The following is a 20,226-nucleotide window of genomic DNA, read 5'->3' as shown; positions in this document are numbered from 1 at the left end:
GCATAGAGGAAAAGAAGTTCCAGATTTCAGGATAACGTCTATGAATTTTAGTCATTTCCCAGATCTTGACTCCATAATTTTTCACTGCTTGTTAGCTCACATATACCTTCAAACCTACATCTTTTCTCTTTTCCCACTTTTTATTTTTTAGTGGAAATATTGCCAACATAGCTTAATTTGTAATTATCAGATGTGAGATTCAAATTATCTAACTGTAATAGTGGAAAGAAATAATAGACAAGATTTTCAAAATGAGATTGACCTATATTAGTGTCTTATGTCATGGTCTCTTACAGTATTTAAGAATAAGCTAGAAAAGTACATTGTCTGCTTTTTAGGTTAAAGGGGTTTTATGGGGAAAGTATTCTAGTAATCTAAAGGAAGACAAGAAAGGACAGAGCAAGGGAGGGGGATAAACAGAAAGGACAAAAAATCCCATGTTATAAAATGGCAAAGTGAAATCCAATCATATCAATAAATACATTAGAGGTAAATTATTTTAAACCTATTTAAATCTGTTTAAAAATCTATTACAAGGCTCAGATTAGGGCTGGCCGGGTGGCTCACTGGTTAAGTTCACACACTCCACTTCTCAGTGGCCTGGGGTTCGCCGGTTCGGATCCCAGGTGTGGACATGGCACTGCTTGGCACGCCATGCTGTGGTAGGTATCCCACATAGAAAGTAGAGGAAGATGGGCACGGATGTTAGCTCAGGGCCAGGCTTCCTCAGCAAAAAGAGGAGGACTGGCAGTAGTTTGCTCAGGGCTAATCTTCCTCAAAAAAAAAAAAAAAGGCTCAGATTAACAGAATGAGTAAGAAGGCAAGACCCCACAAGGCATACCTTTTACATACAAAGACATAGATAGCTTGAAAGAAAAAGAATTAGAAAAAGTTATATCATACAAACAGTAAGCACAAGAAAGCTGGAGTTTCTAGTTTAATTTCAAATGAAACAGATACCAGAACAAAAGTACTAGAACTAAAGAAGGATGTGTCATAATGATAAAAGGGAAAAACTATCAGGAAAACACAATGGTTATAAACATACATATGCCTAACAAAAGGGTCTTAAAGGACATAAAGAAAAATTGACAATATTAAAGGAAGAAATACATAACTCCACAATTGTAGCAGTAGGTTTTATGGCCATCTCTCAGTAATTGATACAACAATTAGACAAAAAACTCAGTAAGGACATAGAAAATCAAAATAACGCTGTCAACTATCTTGATCTAATTGACTTTTATAGTACATTAGAGACAAACTTCAGAATATGCTTTACGAGGGAACATAACACTTTTACCAATACAAATTTTAGGATTGTTTAGTATTGTTTTTTTCTATTTCCGTGAAAAATGACTCTAGAATTTTGATAGGGATTGCGTTGAATCTGTATATCACTCTGGGTAACAATATCAATTCTTCCAATCCATGAACACAGGGTAGCTTTCCTTTTATTCGTGTTTTTTTAAATTTCTTTCACCAATGTCTTGTTTTTAGAGTGTAGTCCTTCATCTTCCTGGTCAAGTTTATTCCTAAGTACTTAATTTTTTGATGTTATTGTAAATGGGATTGTTTTCTTAATTTCTTTTTCATATAGCTTATTGTTAGGATATAGAGATGCAACTGAATTTGGTATATTGATTTTGTATCCTTCAACTTCATTGAATTATTGATTAGTTCTACCAGGTTTTTGGTGGAGTCTTAAGGGTTTTCTACATATAAGATCATGTCATACGAAAAGCAGAGATGCTTTAACTTCTTCCTTTCTGATTTGGATGTCTTTTAGCTCTTTTTCTTGATTAATTACCCCTGTCTAGGACTTTCAATTCCATGTTGAATAGAAGTGGTAAGAGTGGGCACTCTTCCCTTGTTCCTGATCTTAGAGAAAAAGCTTTCCTCTAAGTGTAATGTTAGCTGCAGGCTTGCCACACATGGTCTTTATTATCTTGAGGTACATTCCTCCCATTCCTAGTTTGTTGAGTGTTTGGGTTTTGTTTGTTTATTTGTTTATTTTTTACCATGAAAGGATATTGAATTTGGTCAAATGCTTTTTCTGCATCTATTGAGATGGTCATCATGTTTTTATTCTTCATTCTGTTAATGTGGTTCATTACTTTGATTCATTTGCATATGTTAGAATATCTTTGGTTCTCAGGGATAAATCCCACTTGATCATAGTGTATGTTCCTTTTAATGTGCTGTTGAATTTGGTTTGCTAGTATTATGATGAGGATTTTTGCACCTGTGTTCATCAAGGAGATTGGCCTGTAATTTTCTTTTGGTGTAGTGTCCTTACCTGGCTTTGGTATGTAGAAATGCTGGCCTCATAAAATGGATTCAGAAGTGTTCCCTCTTCTTTAATTTTTTGGAATAGTTTGAGAAATATTGGCAGTAATTCTTCTTTAAACCTTTCACAGAATTTACCCAGGAAGCCATCTGTTCCTGGGCTTTATTTTGTTGGTAAGTTTTTGATCACTACTTCAATCTCCTAACATATTATTGATGTGTTCAGATTTTCTATTTCTTCTTGAGTCAGTCTTTGTGTGTTATATGTTTCCAGAAAAGTATTCCTTTCATCAAGGCTATCCAATTTGTGAGTGTGTAATTGTTGATAGTAGTGTCTTGTGATCCTTTGTATTTCTGTGGTATCAGTTGTTTTGTCTCCTCTTTTATTTATAATTTTATTTGAAACTTCTCTCTTTTTTCTCTGTTGGTTTAGCTAAAGGTTTGTCAATTTTGGTTATATTTTCAAAAAACTATTAGCTTCGTTGGTCTTTTCTATTATCTTTCTTATATCTATTTCATTTATTTCTGTACTAATCTTCATTATTTTCTTTCTCTGACAAGTTTGGGCTTGGTTTGTTTGTCTTTTTCTAGTTCCTTGAGGTGAAATGTTAGGTTGTTTATTTGAGATCTTTCTGTTTTCTTAAAATAGGCATGTATCACCATAAACTTTCCTCTTGGAACTGCTGTTGAAATTTGATTATAATATATCTTGGGAGTAATCATTTTTGGCTTGATCGTGCTTAGGGTCCTTTGAGCTTCATATTTCTGGATATCTATACATCTCCCAAATTTGGAAAGTTTTCAGCCATTATTTCTCTGAATCTTCTTTGTGTCCCTTTTTCTCTTCTCCTTCTTTGACTCACATAATAGACATATTCATTCCTTGATAGTAATCCATTGATCCCATATGCTTTCTTCCCTCCTATTCATTATTTTTTTTTATTCTTGTTCCTATAACTGGGTAATTTAAAATGACTTGTTTTTGAGTTTGCTGATTCTTTCTTTTGCATAATCAAATCTGCTGTTGAAGTTTTCTATTGAATTTTTGAGTTTTGTCATTGTATTCTTCAGCTTCAGAACTTCTGTTTTTCTTATGCTTTCTATTTCTTTATAAAACTTCTCATTTTGTTCACGTGTTGCTTTCCTGGTTTTATTTAGTTGTCTGTGTTCTCTTACATCTCATTGAACTTCTTTAAGATGATTATGTTCAATTCTTCGTCAGACAATTTGTAGATCTGTCCCTTTGGAGTCAGTTACTGAAGCTTCATTAGTTTTCTTCGGTGTTGTTATGTTTGCCTGATTCTTTGTGACCCACGTAGACTTGCATTGGTGTCTGTACATTTGAAGGAGAAAACACCTCTTCCATTCTTTACAGACCATTTTCAGCAAACAAAAACCTTCTCCTTTTGGGTCCCCAGGCTGATGGTACTGCCTCTGGGATCCAAGTCAAGTGGAGTTGGAGATGCATCATGTGGCTGCTGCTGGATCCACAGTGGGATCTGCAGTTGGTGCGGCTATTACCAGGAGCTGGAGTGGACATGGATTCTGTTTTATCCCTGGGTGGATAGGACTGCCTCAAGACTTTGGTCAGTCAGGCTGGGATAAAATTAAATTTCAGGGTCTTCAGATGATGGGCCTATTACCAGGTGTACAGATCTGTTTGGCTCCCACTGTGTCCCTTAGAGGTCTCCTGGCAGGTTACTCACTAGGTTAACCCTTGGGTGAGCAAGATTGCCCTGGCAGTACAGTTGAGAGGGACTAGAACTGGGTCACAGGACTGCTTAGTCAGGACCAAGGTCTGTAGCTCTAGCATTCAGGGACATAGACAGGCATGCCTCCTTTTGGGTTCCTGGGCAGTCAGGACTGCTCTCAGATCACAACTGAGAGAGAAACTAGAACTAAGTCACTGGGCCACTTTAGGATCTGTGGTCAGACAGATGTCTACAGTTCTGCTCCAGGGCCACAGATGCTGAGAGGGAGTGGAGCCAGGTTATAGGGCTGCTTCAAGATCCACAGTCAGACTGAGGTCAGTAGGCATACCTCTGGAGGCACCGACAGGCATGGCTTTCTCCAGGTGCCTGGACAGGCAGGACCACTTCTCAATTGTACCTTCGAGGGGCTGAAACCAAATTCCATGGTCATTTCTGGATCTGCAGTTGGACCAAGATCAGAGGGCCTGCCTCACAATCATGGACAGGCATGTCTCTTGGGTGAATCAGATTTTCTAGCCCATGGCTGAGTGGAGCTGGAGTTGAGTTATAGGTCTGCTTCTGCAGTGGGACCAAGGTGGGAAGGCCTGTCTGGGGGCACAAATGAGTATATCTCTCACCTGGTCCCTAGGTGATCAGAACCAATGGTTAGTTGGGGTTCGAGCTGGGTCACAGTCTGCTTCAGGGTCCACAGTCAGGACTGAGGTCAATGGGCCTGTTACTCAAGTCACTGGCAGGTATGGCTCCTGCCAAGTTGCTTGGCAGATGCTGCTGGTGGCAGGACCAAGGCCAAACAGGGCTGTAGCTGAATCCAGAGTGGGCTCGGCTGTTTCCAGGTCTGTAGCCAGGACTACAGTGAGTGAGTCTGCTAGCTGGGCATGGACCTGCCTTCTCAAAACAGCCTTCCTTGGTCTTGGGCTCCACCAGGGTTTCACAGTCTCCTACCTGGATCCCAAAGCCCTCACAAAGGCTGTTTTGTCCATAGATGGCTGTCAAATTATCATGCAGACGAGGGATATGAATGGGACACCTCCTATTGTGCCATCTTGTTCCACTATTGATATTTTGAAGAGGATAATTCTTTGTAGTGGGTGTGTAGTGTAAGGCCTAAAATCAAGGCCCTAAAATCAACTATACGATGCCTTGACATCTAGTAAAATCAGGAGGGCCTTACATGGCCTAACCACAAATTCTCCTCTTTACTCTGCTCTGGCAGGTAAGGTCCACTAGCCAAACAACCTTCCTTATCAAAGGAACCAAACGCAGTTTCTGCTTATTCCAGAGCAGTGAGTTTCTGTTCCCTGCCTGACCATGGAATTATTCAAAAAATCCAATCATATCCTCACACAAGAACTAGGGCACACTCCAGACTCTTGATACTATAAAGCCTACATCTCATAGCTCCCAGTTTTTCACTCTCTTTCTGAGCACAGACTCTGTGCGGCCTTGCATGACATGCAGTGTTTTCTTCCCCTGGGCTATAAGTATATGTGACTAATAAACTGCTATCAATCTCATCTGTCCAGTGTGTCATGTGTTCATCCATTCTTATAAGGCTAGTGTGGGAATCTCTCCCTCTTTAATGGGGCAAATAGAAGGCAATTTAAACAGGGGGCTATCCAGTTCATTGTAGGATTTTTAGAATCACCTCTAGTGCTTAATCACTAGATGCCAATAGTACCCTCCCAACCCTGACAATCAAAATGTCTACATTGCCAAATATTTCTAAGATAGAATACAAAAAGCACAAAACATAAAAGAGAAAGAAGTTGAAAAATTGTGATTCGTGAAAATCAAAAGATTTTTCCGTTACAAAATTAAAACCGGAAGGCAAAGACTGAGAAAATAATTGCAATCAGACAAAGGACATGAACCCAGAAAATGTATATTATCTTGTTATATGTAATTATATATATAATATATAAATAATTTATTACAAATTGTATACAGTAATACATACATTATTATATGTAATATATTCATATGTATTATCTCTTATATGTATCATCTCTTATAATTGAATAATAAGAAAATACGCAAAATACTAAAAAGATACTTTTAAGAAAGATCATATCTTGATTGCCTATCAGCACATGGAAAGATACTCAACATTATTAATCACCAGAGAAATGCAAATTAAACCACAACGAGATACCACCAAAGGCAAAAATTAAAATCTTGGCAAGAATGTTGAGTAAACTAGAACTCTCATACAGAGCAGGTGAAAATGTTAAATTTTAAAGCCATCTTGGAAAATGACTTGATAATTAAAAAATTTAAAGCAAAACTCTCATATGACCCAGTCATTCCACTTAGAGGTGTTTACCCCAAAGAAACAAAAAATATGCCCACATAAAGACTTGTATACAAATGTTACCAGCAACTTTGCTTGTAACAGCCAAAACCGGAATACAACTCAAATGTTCATCAACATATTAGCAGATGAACAAATTTTGGTATATACATGCAATGGAATAGTACTAGGCAAGAAAAATGAATGAAATATTGATATGCACAACAACATGGATGAATCACAAAATTATTATGTGGAGAGAAAAAACCCACTAGATCAAAAAGGACACACATTACATGGCTCCATTTACATAAAACTCTAAAAATTCAAACTAATGTATAATGATAGAAAGAAGACAAGTGGTTGCCCAGAGACTGGGATGGAGTTAGGCATGCATGACAAAGGGCATAAAACAACTTTTGGGGTGATAAAAGTGTTTGTTATTTTTATTTGGGTGATGGATCCATAGGTGTATACATGTCACACAACTTATCAAATTGTTCACTTTAAATATATGCAGTTTATTGTACTTCAATTATGCTTAAATAAAGTTGAAAACAAAAGTTGCTGTGAAAAATCACATTGGTGTACATTTTATTTCTGGCTAGTGCTCGTAGAACATACATATTTATTCCTTCTAAAGCATGTCACAGAATTGGAGACTATATCTTTGTACACTTGAGAATCATTTTTAAGCTAATAAAGTTGCAGGGTGTGGGCAATAATATTATAAGAATTAGCAATTTGAAAAGCCTATTGTTATTCATACTGATCAAGAACATCTTGCAAAAGGACCATATAAAGGGTTGTGGGGAACTTGGACACTATACACTTAGTACAATAGGTTCTCTGTCATGGAGAAATATATACTCAATCATTCTCATTATATGAAAGCTAGAAACGGACATCAAAAGAATTATATCATGGATTTAAATTCTCTCCACTTTTGCATACGTTTGAAATTTTCCTAGTACAAAGAAAGGAAAAGAAAAAAGAAAAGGAGAAAAGTGCTCTAAGGTAAATACATATAATGCAGTTAAACAAAGGAGTTAGTAGCTAAAATATATTCCACGTATTAAGACTGAGTAAACCACAATTTAGGCACATAAAATCATAACACCTTAAGTCTGGAAGAGAGGTTAAAGACAATAGTATAACTAGGAAATATGCACCTGAATTGCTATTTATTTATTTATTTAATCCTATGTTCCAGCACTGGGAAAGCACCTTGAAATACAAAAAACGAAAGTCATTGTTTAAATTATCTAACATTCTATTGGAAATCAAGACAACAAAAAAAAGAAAAAAATCACAGTATCAGAGTTTATCCATGAATAAAAATAAAGCAGGTTTAAATAATAGAAAATAATAGGGGCCTAGGAGTTTTGAGGAAATAGGATCAGATGCCATTTTACATAAGACAAGGTAAGAGAAGTCCTCTCTGAGATGAAGGAATTTAACGTGATACTGTCTATTGAGGGTTATTTGATAAACGCTGGTAAAGGTCAGTTTAATATTGAACACTGTCCTTTTTCCTTCAGGCTGTGATTCAAGCAGAAATGCAAGAAGAGAGCAGTATGCAAAATAAAGAGGAAACATGAGAAAACAAAAATTACAAAACAGAATCATCTAAAAGCATGTGCTGTAATTGAAATTGCACTACTTCACTGATGTGGTTATCCCATATAACATATGTTGCAAAAGGGCTTCTCAGGTTTTTATTGCAAACTAATGTATCCCACTGGGCTTCCTTCTGCATGACACCCAATCACAGCACAGCAGGATACACACATTGGCTACAATATTCTCTTGCCCTGCATTTGGGTTAAAAATAGAAACAGAATAAACTCACCCAAATTTTCAAAAAATTAAAAAATAAGAAAAATAAAAATAGAAACAGAAAGAGTTTTATATATCTAGATTTTACAGATTATTATAAAGTTTGTCTACTGACAGCACTATACTCTCTTCTTCATTTAGCCTTCTAATAAAGAGCTGAAAAACTTTGTGCTTTCTGGAAGTGAGGAAGCAATGAAATGTAAATAGTGTATCAAGAGTAAACACTTTTAAATATTAAGGATGTGTATTTTTATTATTGGGTCCAATATGTTTAGGGAGAATATTATTTATCTTGTAGAATCAGTTAGAAAAGTCAATACATGTATACATCAAATAATACCAAAAGTGCATGTAATGTACTGTGTTAATGCCATACACAGAGAGGAAACTAAAGTAGAAATAATCAATATGTGAATTAATTTTTTATCACGTCAGCATTGTTTTGCCATCATAGCATGCTTACTGTTTATTACACAGCTCAGAGCAAAGAGTCATTATGTTCTTCCTAAAAGTGTATAAGTTAAATCAAATGGTACTTACATAGGAAGAAAACTTTAGTTGAATGGATGCGGGCAGATGAAATTTTCAACACGTACCTCTCTGAAACAGTTGAGAAAAAATATTTATTGGTAAATGACTACTTTTTCTTATTCTGTCAAAGAGTTAAATGGTGGTGGCTGTGATGCTTCACTCAGATCCCTCTTTAGGAATGATAAACTTACTCCTGGTTGAGACCTTAAGCTGTCAGCCTACTTTGGAAATTGCCTCAGCTGAAGGGAATTGCCTCACCCAAGTTTCCCTTACTTGCAGCAGCCTACATCAAATTACTGACTGGTGTGAAGGTATAAAGGCGCAGCCCCCTTTGTTTGTGATAACTCTGAAGGGCCATCTCAGCTCTAGAGCTCCCAAGGAGGGCCTGTTGAAACCTTGCTTGGGATTGTACTACAGCTCAACTTCTCCCTTCTAGCCAATCCTCTTTCCTCCCTCTTGTTTCTACAGGCTTCGACTCCAAGAGCACTAACCAATAAACATCCGGTCTGACAAACCCTGACTCAGAGTCTGCCTCCCAGAGATCTCAGTTATATGATATTTAATGTTAGATTGTTCAAGTGTTTTATGTATTAGTCCTAAAGCTTTCTATAGATAACTGCAATATTCCACTAAGCAGACATAATATTTCTCAGGGCATTTGATGAATTATAAAGATACTTTAATTCAGCGCTTGTTACTAAAATAGGAACTATCATTAGAGAATAGGTATAGACCTAACTCTTATGTCTGCATTATCACTCCTAGTGCTTGATAGGGCAATGATATAATTCAGAGCTATGGAAGATTTGAAAATCTTTGCTAAGTATGCTTTCTATGGTCTGAATATCTGTGTTCCCCCAAAATGTATACGTTGGACTCTTAACTTCCAATGTGATGGTATGTGGAGGTGGAGTCTTTGGGAGGTGATTAGGTCATGAGAGTGGTGCCCTCATGAATGGGATCAGTGCCCTTATAAAAGAGAGCTCCCTTGCCCCTCAACACCATGTAAGGACACAGCCAGAGGTCAGCAGTCTGAAACCAGGAAGAGGGCCCTCACCAACCCTGCTGACACCCTATTCTTGGATTAGCCTCCAGAACTATGAGAAATAAACGTGTTATTTGTAAGTTATCCAGTCTGTGGTATTTTGTTAAGGCAGCTTGAACAGACTAAGACCATATATATAGAAAAATATTCTCATAGAGATGCAGTTTAAAAGTGCCAGGATGACCATGATTCTGCAATGTTCTTATTTTCATTGACTTGTAAAATATAGGCGGTTTATATTGCAAGTAGTTCTAAATAAATTGTGGCATATTTTTCTGCAAATAATATACACTCAACATCTAATCTTTAGTATTAAGACTGGTAGTTGTAATATTCAAGCCTCAGAAAAATCATTATGCAATTGTATCTGATTAAAGTTTTATTGTGTAATTCTAGATTCATGAAACTACGGCATTTTCTTCCTCTGGCGGGCAATTCTTAGAGAAAATCACTTTGAAATGACCTGTTTCACAACGTAGTGTTCTTTCAGCACCTATGTCCTGCTAATTAGCCAATCATATGTGTTTTGAAGGATGTTTTAACCTTTCTTTCATGTGGTAATGTTATAAAAACTGGAAAAATTTAACAATAAATTTCTCAGCCTAACCCCCTTCTGTGCTACATTACCTGAAGTTCAAGACCTCTTTGACTTTATGCAGCTACAGAACTAACCGTTCTCAATATGTTATTTTTCTCAATAATATTCATTATCCCAGATCCTAGAAGAATTGAAGGAATATTATCCTAACATACTGAAATGATAATCTAAGTACCTACATGATGAAAAGAATAGGTGTTTTATTATATATAGGACAACATTCTTAACTTGTATAATTAGTTCAAGATAGCGTAAATTAATTAAAGCATGCTTGTCTTTACTCCCACTTCCCTGCTACAGCTGGGAATGATAGATTTCTCTCCTCTATTGTTTCCATCATGTAGCACTAAAATCCACCACAGTCACAGAGGAAGTTTTGAGATGAGTACATTTTCGTGGTGGAGCCAAGTCATCTTGGCTTATGACTGCTGATTGTGTGCTTTTATTCCCAACTCCATATTCAGTGAGGTCACATTGGTAGCTTGAAATTGACATGGTGGGAGTATATACACTATAGGAATTGACAAACAGTAGAAGTAAAAACTATTTTATGGCCGAGTAGTATTCCGTTAGTATATGCATACCACATTTTCTTTCAAAGTTGGGAAATTTCTATCTTTTCTTTTTTTTAAAGATTGGCACCTGAGCTAACATCTGGTGCCAATCTCTTTTTCTTCTTCTTCTCCCCAAAGGCCTCCAGTACATAGTAGTATATTCTAGTTTTAGGTCCTTCTATTTCTGCTAGGTGGGATGCCACCTCAGCATGGCTTGATGAGTGGTGTCATGTCCACGCCCAGGATCCAAGCTGGCAAAACCCTGGGGAGCCAAAGTGGAGTGCACAAAATTAATCACTCAGCCACAGGGCTGACCCTTACATTTTGTTTATCCATTCATCCATTGATGAGCACTTAGTTTGTTTCCAAATCTTGGCTGTTGTGAATAATGCTGTAATAAACATAGGAGTGCATATATCTTTTTGAGTTAGTGTTTTTGTGGATTTGTAGTTTTTTGATAAGTACCCAGAAGTGGAATAGCTATATCACATGGTAGTTCTGAGGAATATCCATACTGTTTTTCATAGTGGCTGCACCAATTTACATTCCCACTAGCATTCCAATAACATGGATGGACCTTGAGAGTATTATGCTAAGTGAAATAGACAAAAGAAAGACAAACATCATATGATTTCACTCATATGTGGAAGATAAACAAAAAAACAGACAAATGCATAGATACAGATAACAGATTGGTGGTTACCAGTGGAAAACAGGGGTTGGTGGAAGGAAAAAGGGGTTAAGGGGCACATCTGTACAGTGACGGATGGCAACTAGACTTATAGCAGTGCACATGATGTAGTCCATACAGAAGTTGAAATATAATGATATAACTTGAAATTTATATAATGTTATAAACCAATGTTACCTCAATAAAAAAAACACCTTTATCCCCAAGAAAGCCAGTTGTTAAACATTTACAAGCACACCACTTCAATTTCTATATAACCATGGTATCCACTGAGCCAGCTCTCTGAAATATGTACATATAAAATCAACTTTCCTGAGCCAATGTGAGCCAGCTCCAGCAGACCATCACATATAAATGTATTGAACTTATTTATATAAAAATTATGAAATTTCATGCATAGTTCCTTTATTATGAAGAAAGTTGCCATTGTCAGCATAGTAAAACTTTTAAAAACACTCGAAGAACCCCATTGCTTTTGTAGTAATGATGCAATGTACTAATCTCTTAGGATATACATTTCCTTTCCGATTTAAATTTGAAAAAGTTAGCAGCAGTGTAGATGATTGCACAGTTATTTCGTCTAGATCCTCCTCTCTCTCTTTCTCTTTCTCTGTGTTTGTTCTGTTACTTCTAGATAATTATTTTATTAGTTTAATTCAACTCCATTCATTACAGAGAAAATCAAAATACATATTTAGTACCCTCTATGTTTTGTCTTGAGACATTTTAAGCTAAAACATATTTAAACAGAAAATACAGAGTAGATTATAACAAAAATAATTACCACAAGCTACATTTAATAAAGTTTATTACTTTGCCATATTTGCTGAGACTCGTTTTCTCCCTCGACTCTTGGTTCAAGAAAGAAAACAAGCCTTACCATCACCCTGCCCATCACTTCTCTACTCTTCTCTAGAGTTAATCACTACCTGAAATTGGTATGTGATATTATCACACATGATCAATGTGTGAATTAATGCATAGTATCCATTTTGTATATTTAAAGTGTTTACATAAATAGCATCATACTTTACATATGTTCTTTTCCTTTTTATAATTTATAAATTATGTATCTATGATATTTAAAAATTATAATTCAAACACAGACAAAAATGGAAAGAATTCACCGCCATATATCCTCCATTCCGATTCAACAACAACCAACAGATTGCCATATTTTGTGTGTACTCTTTCCCTCTACATAAATATTTCAGCATGGGTCTCCTAAGAATAAAACCATTCTTCCACATAATCGCAATATCGTTATCACACCTAAGAAAATAAACAATAGTCGCACTATATCATCTAATAACCAGTCTCTGTTCATTTCCCTCAGTAATCACAAAAATAGTCAGTTTCTATATAGACTGCATCGTACTCACTTGCAGTATAACAGTTTCTATCAGTCACCATGCATATGTGCCCCTTTACTAATTTCATTGCCCCTTCCCCTCTGGTAACCACTAATCTGTTCTCCTTATCTATGTGTTTGCTTGATTATGTTCCACATATGACTGAAATCATATGGTATTTGTCTTTCTCTGCCTGAATTATTTCACATAGCATTATACCCTCAAGGTCTATCCATATTGCCCCAAATGGGACAATTTTTGTCTTTTTTATGTCTGAATAGTATTCCATTGTATATATATACCATGTCTTCTTTATCCATTGATCCATTGATGGGGATTTGGGTTGCTTCTAGGTCTTGGCTATTGCAAATAACACTACAATGAAAATAGGGGTGCATATATCTTTTTTAATGATTGATTTCACATTCTTTGAATAAATATGCAGAAGTGGAATAGCTGGATCATGTAGTATTTCTATTTTTAATTTTTTGAGAAACCTCCATACTGCTTTCTCTAGTGCCTGCACCAGTTTGCATTTCACCAGCAGTATATGAAGTTTCTCTTTTCTCCACATCCTCTCCAACACTTACTTCTTATCTTTTTAATGGTTTGGAAAAATGAACAGCCACATGCAAAAGAATAAAAGTACACCATTATATTACACCATACACACAAATTAGCTCAAAATGGATTAAAAACTTTAATGTAAGACCTGAAACCATAAAACTCCTAGAAGATAACATGGGCGGTATGCTCTTTGATATTAGTCTTAGTAGCGTCTTTTTGAACACCATGTCTACTCAGGCAAGGGAAACAAAAGAAAAAATAAACAAATGGGACTACATCAGACTAAAAAGCTTCTGCAAGGCAAAGAAAACCATCAACAAAACCAAAAGACTGCCCAGCAACTAGGAGAAAATTTGCAAATCATATATCTGATAAGAGGTTAATTTCCAAAATATATAAAGAACTCATACAACGCAACAACAAAAAAATGAACAATCTGATCAAAAAATGGGCAGAGGGTATGAATAGACGTTTGTCCAAAGAAGACACACAAATGGCCAACGGGCACATGAAACAAGTTCAACATCACTAATTATCGGGGAAATGCAAATCAAAACTACAATGAGGCATCACCTCACACCCATCAAAATGGCTATAATGAACAAGACAAAAAATAAATTCATTCTTTAAAGGTGCCCAGATCAGTTGCTTTGTAAAATGCCCTGTCTTATGGATTTGTTTGATTGTTCCCTTATGGCATTTTTTACAAAAGTGTTCCCCAGTACCATATATTTTTGTAAACTGGACGTTAGATCCAGAAGTTTGATTAAATTCATGTTAAACATTTTTGCCAAGAGTACCTCTGAGGTGATGCTGTCTGATTCATAGTGTATCTCATCAAGAGGCACATAATGTCAGCTAAGTGAGATTGATCACTCAGTTAAGGTGGTGTTTGAATGGAATATTTTTCCATCTTTTTACTTTTAACATCTTCTATTTTTATATTTAAAGTAAGTTTCTTGTACACAGCACATAGCTGGGTTTTGCCTTTGTATCATTCTGAGAATATCTGTCTTTCGTTGGATGATTTAGCTTATTTACATTTAGTGTTATCGTTGAGATGACTGGGTTTACATCTTCCATCTTGTTACTTGTTCCTACATGTTCCATCGGTTCTTCATTTATTTTTTTCCTGTGGCTTCCTTTAAATTAATTGAATATTTTTTTTAATTTCATTTAATCTCTACTATTGACTTAGTACCTATATATCAATTCTTTTCATAGTTGCTCTTAGGTTTACAACATGCTTCATTAGCTTATCGCAGTTTACTTTCAAATGATACTATACTACTTCACATATAACATTAATAAATTTCCTAATATTGAACTCTCTTTTCATTGCTAGTAGAAATCCTGCTTGGTTATTTTGTATTATTTTCTTAATATGTTGTTGGCTTTTGCTAATATCAGCTATGTCAACATATCTAAGTAATATTGGTCAGTAATTATTTTTGTGGTATCTTTTTCAGCTTTAAGTATCTATGTTATCCATGCCTCTATTTTAAAAAGTTTGGAAAATTTCCTTTATTTTCTATGCTTTGAAACAAATTAAATAGCATTGGTACTATTGAATCTCTGAAGATTTGGTAGACTCTCCCCATTGACACCATCTGATTATGACATTTTTTATATGAATTAGTTCCTTCATAGTTTTCTCTGTTTCTTTCATATGGAAATTAATCTGTTTATGCTTTCTAGACCTACTGGGGTCAATATTGGCGAATTGAATTTGTCTAAGAAATTACCCACATAACCTGCATTTTCTAATTCATTTTCACAGCAGTATTTAAGTAGTTATTTTTACAGTTTTTTCCTGTATCAAAAGTTGATTTTCATGTTATTTCTTACATTTTATATTTTTATAAGACTTACATATTTATCCTTTTTATGTTTTTCTTGATTAAATTTTCTAGTTGTGTGACTATTTTATTGAGTTTTTCAAAGAACAAGTGTTATTAATTTGCTATACTGTAATTTTGTTCTTTACTCCATTTATTTCTGCTTTTATATCTATTTCTGCTCTCCTATGCTTGATTTTTCTGTTCTTTCCTGTTTTTTCTTGAGTTAAGGGTTTAATTTACATATTTTCATTCTTTCATGTGTGTGTTACAGGTGTTTACTACTGTGAATTTTCTTCTGATGACTGCTTCAAATATATATCAAATATTGTTATATGTGGTGCTGTCATTTTCATTACTTCTCAGTGGTTTGATTATGATAGGTTTTCATCAGCTGAAATATTTTTTATTCTTATTACCTGTTTTATTAACCCAGTAGTTTTGTGTAGAGGTTCTCTCTGCTTCTCTTCTTTCTCTTTCTCTCTCTATGTGTGTGTGGGTCTTCTTATTGCTATCTATGTTATGGATAGAGTTTATACTTGAAGCACACTCTCTTCTGATGCTTTAGTAAAATGTGATTTCTTTAACAGATAATGTCAATGGTGTGAGTGGTAGGAGTGAAGTGAAAAGTTATCAAGTCTTTTCTCTGTCTCATTTCTTCAAAATCCTGCTGTTTCTCCCTCTTTTTTCTTTCTTTTCACCGTCATCTTTCTCAAGGACACAGCCCCATTCTCTATCTCTTCCCTCAGAACAAAGCTTCTCTAATACTGTCACTTACTATACTTTCAAGTCCCTTGCTTTTATCTGCTGGTGTGGACTACCAAGTACCCAACTTTTGTTTAATAATTTGGCTCTTAACATTGGGTGTTCTCTTTTTGAGGATGATTTTGTCTGTGCTTCATTAATTCTTCCAATCCTCTCACCTCTTTGTCATGAGGTCTCTTAAGCTTTCTACCCTTGCTATGTACATCCATAGTCTTGCAGTCATAGCAGAAAATCTCCTGGAATCTAGTGTTGATTTCTCTACTTCAGTGTAATTTGAAGTTTATCTTATTCTCTGTCTTGTAGTAATCCAGAGATTGTAGGTTATGTATGGTTTTATGTGCTCTTCTTATTGATCTTATGGTATTTGAGAAGTATATATAGATTCATAGGCATTCAGATTCTGAGGGCCACTTCTTTTCACCAAGTGCTGAGGACTCTGATGTTCTTGTTTGAAGTATTTCAGGGATTTTTGTTCTGCTCCTTGGAAATTGTGAAGTGCAAATCATGATAGTTTACATGATTCAATGAGACACCTGGCAAGCCTTGACTTCTTGGTTTTTATGGAGCAGGGACAGCATAACTCAGCTATTCTTGTACTATTTCATTTCTTCCATCTCCTACCTTTTAAAATCCTCCATATTACTTCATTTTCTTCTAATCTATTTTTCTTTTAAAAAATAAAGCTAAATTGAATTTTCAATTATTATTTTTAAATATTTCCTAGCATGCATTAGTTGACTTCATCCCATTTTTGATATGCAGTGTGTTTATTAAATCAGTCTTAAAATGTTTTGCTTTCCATTATGCTTTCTTTTGTCACTCATGAGTTATTTTAAAGTAAATTTTTATATTAATGTTCATTTTTAAGTTTTCTTATTATCAATCTTTTTATCCTATCAGTCTTCAATTTATTCATTTTCTGATATATTACTAGATACTTAAAAGTACATGATGGTATAAATCAAAAAGGATAAAATACCTAAGAATAAATTTAACCAAGGTGGTGAAAAACCTGTACACTAAAAACTATAAGACATTGATAAAATAAATTGAAGAAGACACAGTAAATGTAAAGATATTCCATGCTTCTACATTGGAGGAACTAATATTGTTAACATGTCCATATTACCAAAAGCAATGTACAGGTTCAATGCAATCCTGATCAAAATTCCAATGGCATTTTTCACAGAAATAGAACAAATATTCCTACAATTTATACTGAACCACAAAAAAACCTGAATAGCTAAAGGAATCCCAAGAAAGAAGAACAAAGCTGGAGGTATCACACTCCCTGATCTCAAAATATACTACAAAGCTATAGTAATCAAAACAGCATGGTCCTGGTACAAAACCATACTTGCAGATCAATGGAATGGAATAAAGAGCCCAGAAATAAACCCACACATCTATGGACAGCTAATTTTTGACAAAGTAGACAAGAAGATACAATGGAGAAAGGAAAGTCTCTTCAACAAATGGTGTGGGGAAAACTGGACAGCCACATGCAAAAGAGTGAAAGTAGACCACTATCTTACACAATACACAAAAATTAACCTAAAATGGATTAAAGACTTGAAGATAAGATGTGAAACCATGAAATTTCTATAAGAAAACAAAGGCAGTATGCTCTTTGGCATCAGTCTCAGCAGCATATTTTCAAGTACCATGTCAGACCAGGTCAGGGAAACAATGGAATAAATAAACGGGACTACAGCAAACTAAAAAGCTTCTGCACAACAAAGGAAACCATCAACAAAGAAACAGCCTAAAAATTTGGAGAATATATTTGCAAACCATATATCTGATAAGGAGTTAATATCTAAAATATATAAAGAGCACACACACTTGACAACAAAAAAGTTAACAACCCGACTAAAAATGAGCTAAAGATCTGAACAGAAGTTTTTCAAAAGAAGCTATACAGATGGCTAACAGGCACATGAAAAGATGTTCAACATCACTAATAGGGAAATGCAAATCAAACATACAATGAGATGTCACCTCATGCCCTTCAGAATGGTTATAATTAACAACACAAGAAATAACAAGTGTTCGGGAGGATGTAGAGAAAAGGGAATACTTATACACTGCTGGTGGGAGTGCAAACTGATGCATCCACTATGGAAAACAGTATGGAGATTCCTCAAAAAATTAAGAATAGAACTATCATACAATCCAGCTATTCCACTGCTAAGTATTTATCGAAAGAATATGAAAGCATAAATGCATAAAGACATATGCAGCCATGTGTTCATTGCAGCATTATTCACAATAGCCAAGACTCAGAAGCAATCTAGGTGCCCATCAAGGGATGAATGGATGAAGAAAATGTGGTATAAATACACAATAGAATACGACCGAGTCATAAAAATGATGAAATCATACCATCTGCGACAACATGGATGGACCTTGAGGGTATTATGCTAAGTGAAATAAGTCAGAGGGAGAAAGTCAAATACCATATGATCTCACTCATAAACAGAAGATAAAAACAACAGCAAACATACACATCGAGACAGAGATTGGATTGGTGGTTACTGGAGGGGAAGTTGTGGTGGAGGAGGGCAAAAGGGATGATTAGGCACATGTATATGGAGATAGATTGTAATTAGTCTTGGAGGGGGAGCATGATGTAATCTACACAGGAATCAAAATATTGTGATGTACACCTGAAATTTATATGTTATAAACCGAGGTTACCTCAATGAAAAAATTATTTTAAAAACGCAAAACACAGAAGAAGATAGTGAAAGTATTGAACAAATGTTTAAAGTTTGCACTCATGCAGTGTGAACTAAATAATATTATGGAATTTAATTATGATACCATGTTATTTAATCCCAACACAAACCTACACTTATAAAAACCAACTTAAAGTGGCCAGAGCATATGGAAAAATTGCACAATGTGTCAATTTGTATCACACCTATTTTTTGGGGGGAGGGGTGAGGAAGATTGGCCCTGAGCTAACGTATGTTGCCAATCCTCCTCTTTTTGCTTGAGGAAGATTATCCCTGAGCTAATATCTGTGCCAATCTTCCTCTACTTTGCATATAGGTCACCACCACAGCATGGCTTGATGAGTGTTGTAGATCCACACCCGGGATCCAAACCCACAAACCCTGGGCTGTGTATTTGGAGCACACCAAACTTAACCACTACGCCACTAGCCGGCCCCTGTATCACAGCTATTTTAAGGGTAAGCCTTAATTCATACATAACCTCTAAATGGGGTTCTTTCTTTCTTTGAATACCTCTCTTTTAGCCATTATTCATCAGATAGGAAATTGTTAATGTAACAAAAGTAAATAAAGCATAGTCAGTAACTGGCCTAGTACATATTTTCATTTAATGTTTGTTGAATAAATGAAGTTACTCAGAAACTAAGACTAAAGATATTTTTAGAAACTGCCCTGTATTTTGCACCTATAAGTTTGCCCTCTTTTTCCATTTCTAGAATTGCTCCATTAGGAAAAAGGAGGTGTATATTTAACTTCTATTCTTTCAGCAATTTTTTGCCCCAGATTTAACCTTTCTATGATTGAACATAGTAAAGTTGTTGACATAAGCTTTATGACTACTAATTCACAATTAAATACAATGCTGCAAATACAACACTCTCACAAATCCCGTTTGAGAAATGCTCCAAAGTACTAGATTCTAGACTCTATCCTTGAGTGTGGAGACTATAAGTCACTGTGCATCACTGATATCTGATTTATATAGGATGATTTCTTGCTGATTTATGTAGCATGACTTTATAGGTAATATGATTTTTAATATACAGAAAGTCGTTACTTTTGGTGTACTATGTTGAATCAAAAGGATGATCCATGAATGGAGGGAACATAAGCCACTCTCTTTTTTCAGGAGAATTTAACCTGTTTTTCTTAAACACAGACACACAAAAACTTACCCTAATTTAGGCAAAACTAAATCCCACTACTTGATGATTTAGGTCTCCTATTGAAGGATAAAGGTAATAATAATGATAACAATAATTTTAAATACACTTAATGAGTCTTTCATGGGCAGATCATTTTACCTGTCCTACTTTTTAAAAATTGAGACATAATTCATATACCATAAAATTCATCTGTTCAAAATGTACAATTCAACGATTTTTAGTATATTCACAGATGTGTTCAACTATAG

This window comes from Equus asinus, chromosome X (genome assembly GCF_041296235.1).
Source record: "Equus asinus isolate D_3611 breed Donkey chromosome X, EquAss-T2T_v2, whole genome shotgun sequence".
Lineage (NCBI taxonomy): Eukaryota > Metazoa > Chordata > Mammalia > Perissodactyla > Equidae > Equus > Equus asinus.
The sequence above is the reverse complement of the archived record's forward strand: the minus strand, read 5'-3'. Positions refer to the sequence as shown.